This window comes from Lactuca saligna, chromosome 4, assembly GCF_052625555.1.
Source record: "Lactuca saligna cultivar CGN05327 chromosome 4, ASM5262555v1, whole genome shotgun sequence".
In the NCBI taxonomy this organism is placed as follows: Eukaryota; Viridiplantae; Streptophyta; class Magnoliopsida; order Asterales; family Asteraceae; genus Lactuca; species Lactuca saligna.
Genome location: NC_136420.1, coordinates 236,776,108 through 236,785,653, shown reverse-complemented (window position 1 = coordinate 236,785,653; position 9,546 = coordinate 236,776,108).

Below are 9,546 nucleotides of genomic sequence, written 5' to 3'. Positions count from 1 at the left end.
AGGTTTGGTTGAGACTCATTGTTTGCTCATACACATACAAACTCGTTTCTCGTTATAGCAATAAACTTGTATTCCTTAATAGCAATCAACTTGTTTATCATTAAAGCAATGTACTTGTATTTACGAAAAGCCTTGTTGTACGCTCGATTTTATAAACTTGTGAACTCACCAACTATTTTCATAGTTGACGCTCGTTTTACATGCTTTTTCTGGAAATAATTAGTAAGTGGATGTAAAGATTCATCATCATAGAGCATGCTGCATCCTGTTGAAGCTATTTTGAAGTTATATTTTGAACAATGTTATTTTGAAAAACTTGTATTTATTTTCTTTTGAAGCTATGGGTTGTAAACTTTAAATACTGCTATGGTGATGTATCTTTATCTTTTTCAATGAAACCGTTATCGCTGTCATTCCTTGCGTTTCCGCTTTAGCGGGGTGTGACAAATAGGGATCACATTAGCGAGAAAAGTATAGCCTTCAATTTCTATAACACAATCCCTATAGACTTTACCAGCAAGTAATGATATACTTCTCGCAGTATCTACGTGAAATGGTTGCGCGAGTACAAAGCAAGCAATTCGAAAGGCATGCGCAAATTCGTAAGACACAAAAGAATCTGAGGCACCAGAATCAAATAAGATGTGAGCAGGTCTAGAGTTGACAAGAAATGTACCCGTCACAACATTCGGGTCCTCGCGTGCCTCCTCTGAGGTAATCTGGAATGCACGACCCCTAGCTTTTGGCACCTCCTCCTTTTTAGTTGGAGTACCCTTTGATTGTTGAACAGGGACTTAGCTTCTCGCCGGTTGTTGAACAGAAGCTTGACTTCCCGTCATCTGACTAGTAAGAGTAGGGCAAAAACGCTTCTTGTAGCCAGTAATACCACATGCATAGAAAGTAACATCCTTTCTTGGGCAAGCTGGCTTTATATGACCCTTTTCTCCGCATCCATAACAGACAATGGATTCCTTGTCTATTTTGCATTGGTCCGGATGATTCCTTCCACAAATACGACATGAAGGCGATTGCATAGAAAAAGATTGTGATCTACCGCGTCCACGAGAGACACTTTGAGTTTGAACTTGATTACCAGGTTCAGTCCGAACGGATTGAGCTGGTAGAAAAGAAGGAATAGGAACAGTTCTTTCAGTATGTGGATGCTTCGGAGCAGTAACAGTGGCACCACGTATTTCTAAGTCATGCTCACGTCTTCGAGCATATTCAACGGCTTTATTAAATGACAGAACTTCTCGATTGGCAACGAAATCGTGGATTTCGTGTCGTAGTCCCTCCATGAATAACTGAATTTTCTCGTCTTCAGTTGGAATATACTTTGTAGCAAACCTTGCTCTTTGATTAAACTGAGTTTCATACTCATTCACAGTCATTCCTCCTTGTTTAAGCTCGAGGAATTCCTTCTCCAATCTCCTCCTCATGTCTAGAGGACAATACTTCTCTAGCAAACGAGTTTTAAACATTTCCCAGGCTAACATTTCCTGTTCAAACCCGTTGAGAGCTTCATATGTTTCTTCCCACCAGACCAATGCTTCTCCGATGAGCATTGCGGAAGCATAGTTATCCTTGTCTTCATTATCCACATGAGAAATATGAAACACTCTCTCTGTGTTATGGGTCCAAGTAAGAACAATAATGGGATTGGGAACACCGGGAAACTCTGTAGCACCACTACTCTTGAAATCTTTGAACGAGGGACGCTTCACCTCTCCTTTTGAAGATTCTCCAGTGGCTTTCTCTTTTCCCTTATCAACATTCTTTTTGTGTTCTTCGAGAGTCTGTCGAATAACACCAGTAAGTTTGCCCAAGAGTCGCTCCTCACAAGGAGATACTGGAGTATTCACTTCCTCGGGTAGAGGACCTCCACCAACCTCAGGGGTATGGCCACTAACCTGTTCAGCCATTGCTCTGCAATACGGAGTGACATTGTATTTTAGAATATTAGGGTTTATTATTACGTAATACTTTTACTTATATATTTCCTATGGTTTGTATCCCTATACTTACAATGATTAAGTTCATATATTGAACTTCCAATAGTTTAAGTCTAAATACCAATCCGTGGAATTTAGTTCACTCAAACTACTGCTCTGATACCATGATTGAAAGACCCTAACTTTCGTTTTTATGAAAGACCCAAACTTTCATACTCGACAATATAGTTACTCCAAAACATGCTACTTGCATATTCATAAAACCAATATTTTACATTGATAAAGAGATTACAAACTACTGGATACAAACCGACTATTTTAAAGTGTTATATATTACATAACTTCCCAGGATTCTATAGTTTTATACATATGGGAGTGCAAAATACAATAGTTTCAAACTATTCATCAGCTTCTATCGATACAATAGTTTCAAACTATTCAAAAAGCTTCTACCAGTATATCACTATACTGGATGTTTATCTCCTGCAATTTGTTAAACATCGAGAGGGTAAACGGTGACGCTTAGTGAGTTCAATAATAGATACAATATAACGTTATGCCATATAAATACTTTAATTGGGTAGAAGCAAAGAGGAACAAGGAACAACAAGGGTATATGTGAATCATGTGACAAACATTCCATATCAATCATTGATTTGATTTAAAGATATACAATCAATGAGACATAACAATTTCCATGCTTTATATACATCAATAAAGATTTGGCCCAAACGGCATAGAAGATATACAACTTCGGAATATCATTTCGGTATATTTCAGGCTTATAGCCCTGTCTAACCTTCTGCCACTACCATAGAATAGAATTCATTCTCTTACGGAGATATTTTCCACATGGCCAGAGGCTACATACCAATACCAACGTGAATCTAAGTCCTTTCACTGATCACATGGTCAAAGGTATTTCTTTGCTATTAAAAATAGCAAATAAAAATAACCCGGGAAAATAACCCGGAATAATAATACTTAAAAGCACGTAGCACATATAACACATAACATACAATTATTTCTATATATTAAACTCGCCGTGAAATAACCGGGGGCTAAATATTAATTTGGGCAGTACTTCGGCTCTAAATATGAGTTTTCTTGAAAATCGGGCTCTGTGAAAGTAGAGCTTCGAAACCGAAAAGATAAATTTTCCGGGCTTCTCCGGCACTTCGTGGAGTATTCCGGGCTTTACAATCGATACCGGGGCTTTGCGGGATGTTAAGATGAAAGAAATATGGGTTTAGGGGGTTAAAATTGACAATTTTTCAAAGTTACCCGGGAGGTCTCGCACCCTTCTATATATAGGGGCATGGCTTCTGATCGGACTGGTGAGAAGCCTCCAGGTGGCGAAGATCCGAGGTTCGCACGGGAGGGCTCAAACGTGGGCTGCGCGTGCGAAGGCTTGCTGGCAGCTTCTTATTGGACCGAGGCGTGTGTCCGACGTCGGCTCCAGTGTGCAGGTGGTCAGCACATGCGAGAGTCTCGGTGGCACTCGTTGATTGGACCGCGGATTAATAACCATGTGCGAGGCTCGGAGCTAGGGTGCGAGGTTCGCTCCACATGCGAGCCTCGGACTGGACCTCCCTTCGGTCAAATCAGAATCCGATAGGTGGCTCGCACGACTAACCAATTTCGGACACGTGGCATGTTTTAAACGAAGGTGACGTGGCCGAAGCCACCTATGCGAAATTTCTCGGTTTTCGCGCCAAAACTTCTAAACTCCATAACTTTCGCATACGAGCTCCGTTTTTGATGTTCTTTATATGCTTGCATAGCTAAAATTACGCTCTACAACTTTCGTTTAGACTTCGTCGGCTAATTTTGATTTTAATTTTAATATTATTATTTTTAACAGACCAGGACAGGAAAATCCGTTAAATTTTCATAACTTCTTCATCCGACGTCCATTTTCATCAGACTTTTTACCTTTGTGCTCCTAATGATGAGACCTTCAATTCTTCTTTAGGTTGTATCGACTAAAAATTTCTTGATCTAAAATTCGAGTTTTTAGCTGTCTACTGTTAAGCTGAAATTTCGAAAAATCATAACTTCCTTATACGAAGTCAGATTCATACGGTCTTTATATGAAAGTTGATTATTTTTACCAGTTCTACAACTTTCATTTAAATTCTAAGGCTAAAAAATTAATTTATCGAAAGCTAAATTTTTACGCGACAAAGTTTTTTCCGGATTTATCACGGATCTTCGTTTGGTCATAGATTCTTCGTTATAACTCGGATTTCGATGAGGTTTTCGCCTAAATGTTTCTAACGATATTATCTACAACTTTCAATAATAAAATTTTACTTATTCCAAATTTTATATTTTCGCTATATTTCACTATTTGACATTTGATTGAAATCTCACAAGACTTCCAATACTTTCTGAATGATTCTAAGCATAGTTTTACTTCATTTCTAGTAAAAACTATTTGTTAGAACTCGACATTAAAATTCACTTAATATTTCATAATATTATTTACTTAAAACACGATTTCAAAACGTGTATGTTACAATCCTTATCACCCAAGTTTCAATTGGACCGGAACTTGGAATCATGCAAGTTGTACAGCATGATGAATGTGAACTTTCAAGCATTTGAAAACTTAAGACTAACTACTTGTTCACATGGATGTGTGAGTCAAGTAACAGACTAAGGGATCGAGTACACATTCTTGTGCACTGATTAAGTCCACCATAAAAGATCCATAGGAGTATTTGTCATGATTTACTTAAGTTCAGTAAATATGGTTATACTTACACGCTTAAGTATAATTCTGAAGCATTGGGAATTTTTTTCAGTGTATGTCAGAACGAATGAAAAGAATCAAATTAGGAAGAAGGATAAAAGTTTCTCAAATCTAAAAAGATGGGAGACTACTTTAGTATCATGTTATATGATCATCTTAATGATTAAGAGACCTTATCATAATTCATCCTCTAAGTGCATTCTTATAACTAAGAAGAGGAGCTATGAATTGTTGAAGTGGTCAAATCAAGGATATGAGCCATAATTCGGTCCAAAACAAGTCTTAGAGTCATACTCCAAGACTATAAGTTGAGTGAAACATCTTAAAGAAGGTTTTAAACACTTGTCAAATGTAAGAGTAAAAGTTCCCTTGTGCATTTGAAATTGGTAAGTTGTGATGTTTTGGATAAAACAAAGACCAACTAAGGCCAATTGTGTGAATTGTTTGTCTTGATTAGAATCCATAGTATCCCTTAAATATTTGGCAAGATAGTCTTATATGTCAAGAGGACAGTGGGAGTGTTAAAGGTCTTGAAAGTCTCAAGAACGAATCAAGAATAAAACCTGAAGTTCTTCACTAGCACACGACTTGAGGTTTATAACCTATCGTGTTAACATATTTTATGCCCATTCCAATTAAAGTTGGCTTTGAATATGAGTTCTTAGAGTTCTTAATTGGTTTCACAACAACTTGGAAGCAATGGTAGGCCCTTGAGCTGCTAGATGGCAAGAAATTAAGATTAAGTTCAGTCCATATGAGTTTGGATTTGTCATCATCCTAGTCTTGTGATTATTGTTTGACAAATTCACGTGGATAAGAACACATACACCATTAAAGCTAAGTGTCATAAGGTTTCTCTCCGATTCATGAAAATGATGGTGAGGAAACACTTTCACTAAGTAGATTTTAGCTAGATAGCAATTGTGATATTTGCATCCTCAAAGTCGTCAGTGGAGCGTGTGCGGTTTACCGGCACACCAACATGGACTTGTGAGAAGTGACAAAGGTCTAAACAATCAAGACTTTGATTACGACATTCCTTTTCATAGTTCTTAAATTTGTTTAGACACACCTGTGAGCTATCTAAGATAAGGTGTATGATTATGATAAAGTTTTATCAAAGCAATCTAGTATCAGAAATCTGAACTTTGGTAAGAAAGTCAATAAAGTATTGATTTCTAGAAGTCCAGCTGATTTCTGAGTACATGTTAAAGCTATTGGGAGCATTAGTGTTATGCTAATAATCATCATGTTAGTCGGAGCATGATAATTATGATAAGTATTGCAAGTTAGCATTGTTAATTATGGGAAAAAAGTTTTAATTAGGAAAGAGTTGTTTTGATATAATTAAGGGAGAGGAAATTATACTTCATCTCAAATCTAAAAGCTTAGATTGAGGTTTTAATCGTATTTAGTCAAGAATATATATATATATATATATATATATATATATATATATATATATATATATATATATACGAATGTTATGTTGGAATGGCTCAACATAAGAAACTTCTATATATGGGTCCATTATTTGCGTTCTAAAATCGATTATGATTACGACATCCCTTTTCATAATCTGAATTATGAGAACATGGCAAATAGAAATGGAAATGTTATAGAAAAAGATTGGTTTAGTCTTTATGTGAGACATCATGAATCGTGTCCCATATGTTTCGGATATAGGATCGATTACATTTTTTATATTCATCCTTTCTAAAATTTTCCAAATGACTGGGCCATTAAGAAGGGAAAAGGTCTAGAATTGGATATGACTAAAAGGATTAAACAATTGTGAAGGACAATCTAAGGTTTACCAAAGATTGGTTTCTCATGGAAAGTTGGAAGTATAGTGATAATTCTAAAAGGACCATATTGACATAATCGGTAAGGAGGCAACTCTTATTCAAAAGTGATAGTGAAAATGGAATCTGGAAATGTTTCAAAGTTAGAAATTATTCAATCTGTGTAAGATTAGAAAACTTAATGCAAGAAGGATGTTTCCAAGGAGCTGATCTCCTTTGGAATGCTCTGTAATGGTTGTTGTCAAGTCTTTCTGACTTTCTGCATAATCGTTACAAGAGATTCAACGCATATAAGTTTAGAATATAACAAATTTTAGTAAATTGCATGAATTTGGAATTCTTGCATTTGCAGTAAGGATTTGGGACTGTGAAAAGGGGATGATTGCAGTTATGTTCAATTGACCTAATTCACAAAGTAAATATCATAGACAAACATAGTATTCATACTTGGTGTATGGCATGACTAGTGTTTAGAAAACATAGTGTACATGTTTGGAGCATGGGACAACTATTGTTTTAAATTCAAGAATAAAGTTGATAGCTGAAACAGTATACAATGAATAGTGTGTAATCAAATCGTGATAAATAAAACTTGTTTTACTTATGTTCATAGGTTTTGATATCATATTGGATTCAATTATTATTGTGTTTCACTAAGTTATTCAAAGCATCCACAGTCGGTCATATGTTGGAAGTAGATATGAATTAAGACTGTCATGGGTTGGCTTGTAGAGGTCTAAGATGTTGGACAAAGGGCTACAACACTCATGAGTACTCATAAGTTCTGAGTTTTAGATTCAACTCATGCTCATTGGAATCACTTCATGGAATTTATCACGAGTGATCATGAGATGATAATATCTTATATTTTTCAAACCTAGAGATATGAGTTGTTACTATGAGTTGGTTGTACATTGATTGCACGAAAACACATTCGATAACTCGATGTTATAAAACGTGCCTTTGTGTATGATTCATCAAGTAGTAGAACAAGCAATATGAGTCGAAGTTTATCTACTCCTTTTAACTTCAGGATAACAGCGATATATGTGGGTCCCTCGATGATTTGATGATGAAAAATGGAAGTGCTCGGCTGGGCCGGGACTGATTTGATTTGTTCAATTAGTCAGTCGTCATAAATCGGAAATCGGGAAACAACAAATCGACAGATAGAATGATTAGAATCCATGTCTCAGTCCATATGATATCTAGAATGGAGGAATATATGACCCCTTATCTAATGGACAAAGTCATTGACAAAGGTTAGAGTTCATCGACAAGGTCAAAGTTCGATAGAAGCTTTTGAGAGCTACGATTGCAGTTGGTTCTTGATATCATACGCAATAATAGTTTTAGACTTATCCAAGTGGGAGACTGTTGGATTAATGTCTAAGTCCATAACTATAATTGGTGAGACTTGACCCGAACCGGCATGGTCCATTTGGGTTGCATGGCATCATGCATTTGGATAGACTATAATGAGAGAAATAACACTTAAGGTTGGTTAATATATTATAAGTTCTAATATATTAATAAGATTGTTTAATTAGTATTGATCAAGAATTAATCTAGGATTAAATAAGTCATCAAAAGAAGACTAATTAAATATATGGGTTGATTGTGTAAATCATCCCTACTTGTATAGTGGACTAATGCTTCATGGATTGTCAAGTTGGGCTAAAACCCATAGGATGCTCCATGGTGTATTTAAACCCATGGATCAAAGGAAATGGAAAGCCATGACAATTAGGGTTTACCCTAATTGTGACACTATATAAAGATTATGTTCTAGGGAAAATCGATCACTATGTGTGTGGGTGAAAGGGCTAGCCGATTTCATGAAGTGTGTATGTTCTCTCAAGGTTTTCCAAGTGTATCTGGTGTTGTGTGAACCATTTGAGGTGTCACACTTGGGGTACTAGGCACTCAAGCTTCATGAAGACTTTCTACATCAAAGAGGTATGTAATTCTAACTTGATATATTCATATGAATCATGTTATTATGCTAGTTAGGATGAATACCTTGGAAAGTTCATATTTGCATGTATAATAGAGAAAACATATATCCAAGTTATTTCGGGTTGCATGTACACTTAGGAGTCTTAGAATTCTCAAAACCCAACGATATAGGCCATTGGTCAACATGGTTGTTGCTTATGGTGTCCGTGGATGGCATATGGGCCATTGGTCAACATGGTTGTTACTTATGGTATCTATGGTTGACATTAAGGCCATTGGTCAACATGATAGTTGATTATGGTGTCCATGGTTGACATATGGATGACATATGGGCCATTAGTTAACATGGTTGTTGCTTATGGTGTCCATAGATGACATATGTGCCATTGGTCAACATGGTAGTTGATTATGGTATCCATGGTTGCCATATGTATGACATATGGGCCATTGGTCAACATGGTTGTTGCTTACGGTGTCCATGTTTTACATATGGGCCATTGGTCAACATGGTAGTTGATTATGGTGTCCATGGTTGACATATGGATGACATATGAGCCATTGATCAACATGGTTGTTGCTTATGGTGTCCATGGTTGACATATGGGCCATTATTTAACATGGTAGTTGCTTATGGTGGCCATGGTTGACATATGGGCCATTGGTCAACATGGTTGTTGCTTATGGTGTCCATGGTTGACATATGATCCATTGGTCAACATGGTAGGTGATTACGGTGTCCATGGTTCACATATGGATGACATATGGGTCATTGGTCATCATGGTAGTTTCTTATGGTGTCCATGTTTACATATGGATGACATATGGGCCATTAGTCAACATGGTTGTTGCTTATGGTGTCCATGGTTGACATATGGGCCATTGGTCAACATGGTTGTTGATTATGCTGTCTATGGTTGACATATGGATGACATATGGGCCATTGGTTAACATGGTTGTTGCTTATGGTGTCCATGGTTGACAGATGGGCCATTAATCAACACGGTAGTTTCTTATGGTGTCCATGGTTGATATATGGATGACATATGTGCCATTGGTCAACCTGGTTGTTGCT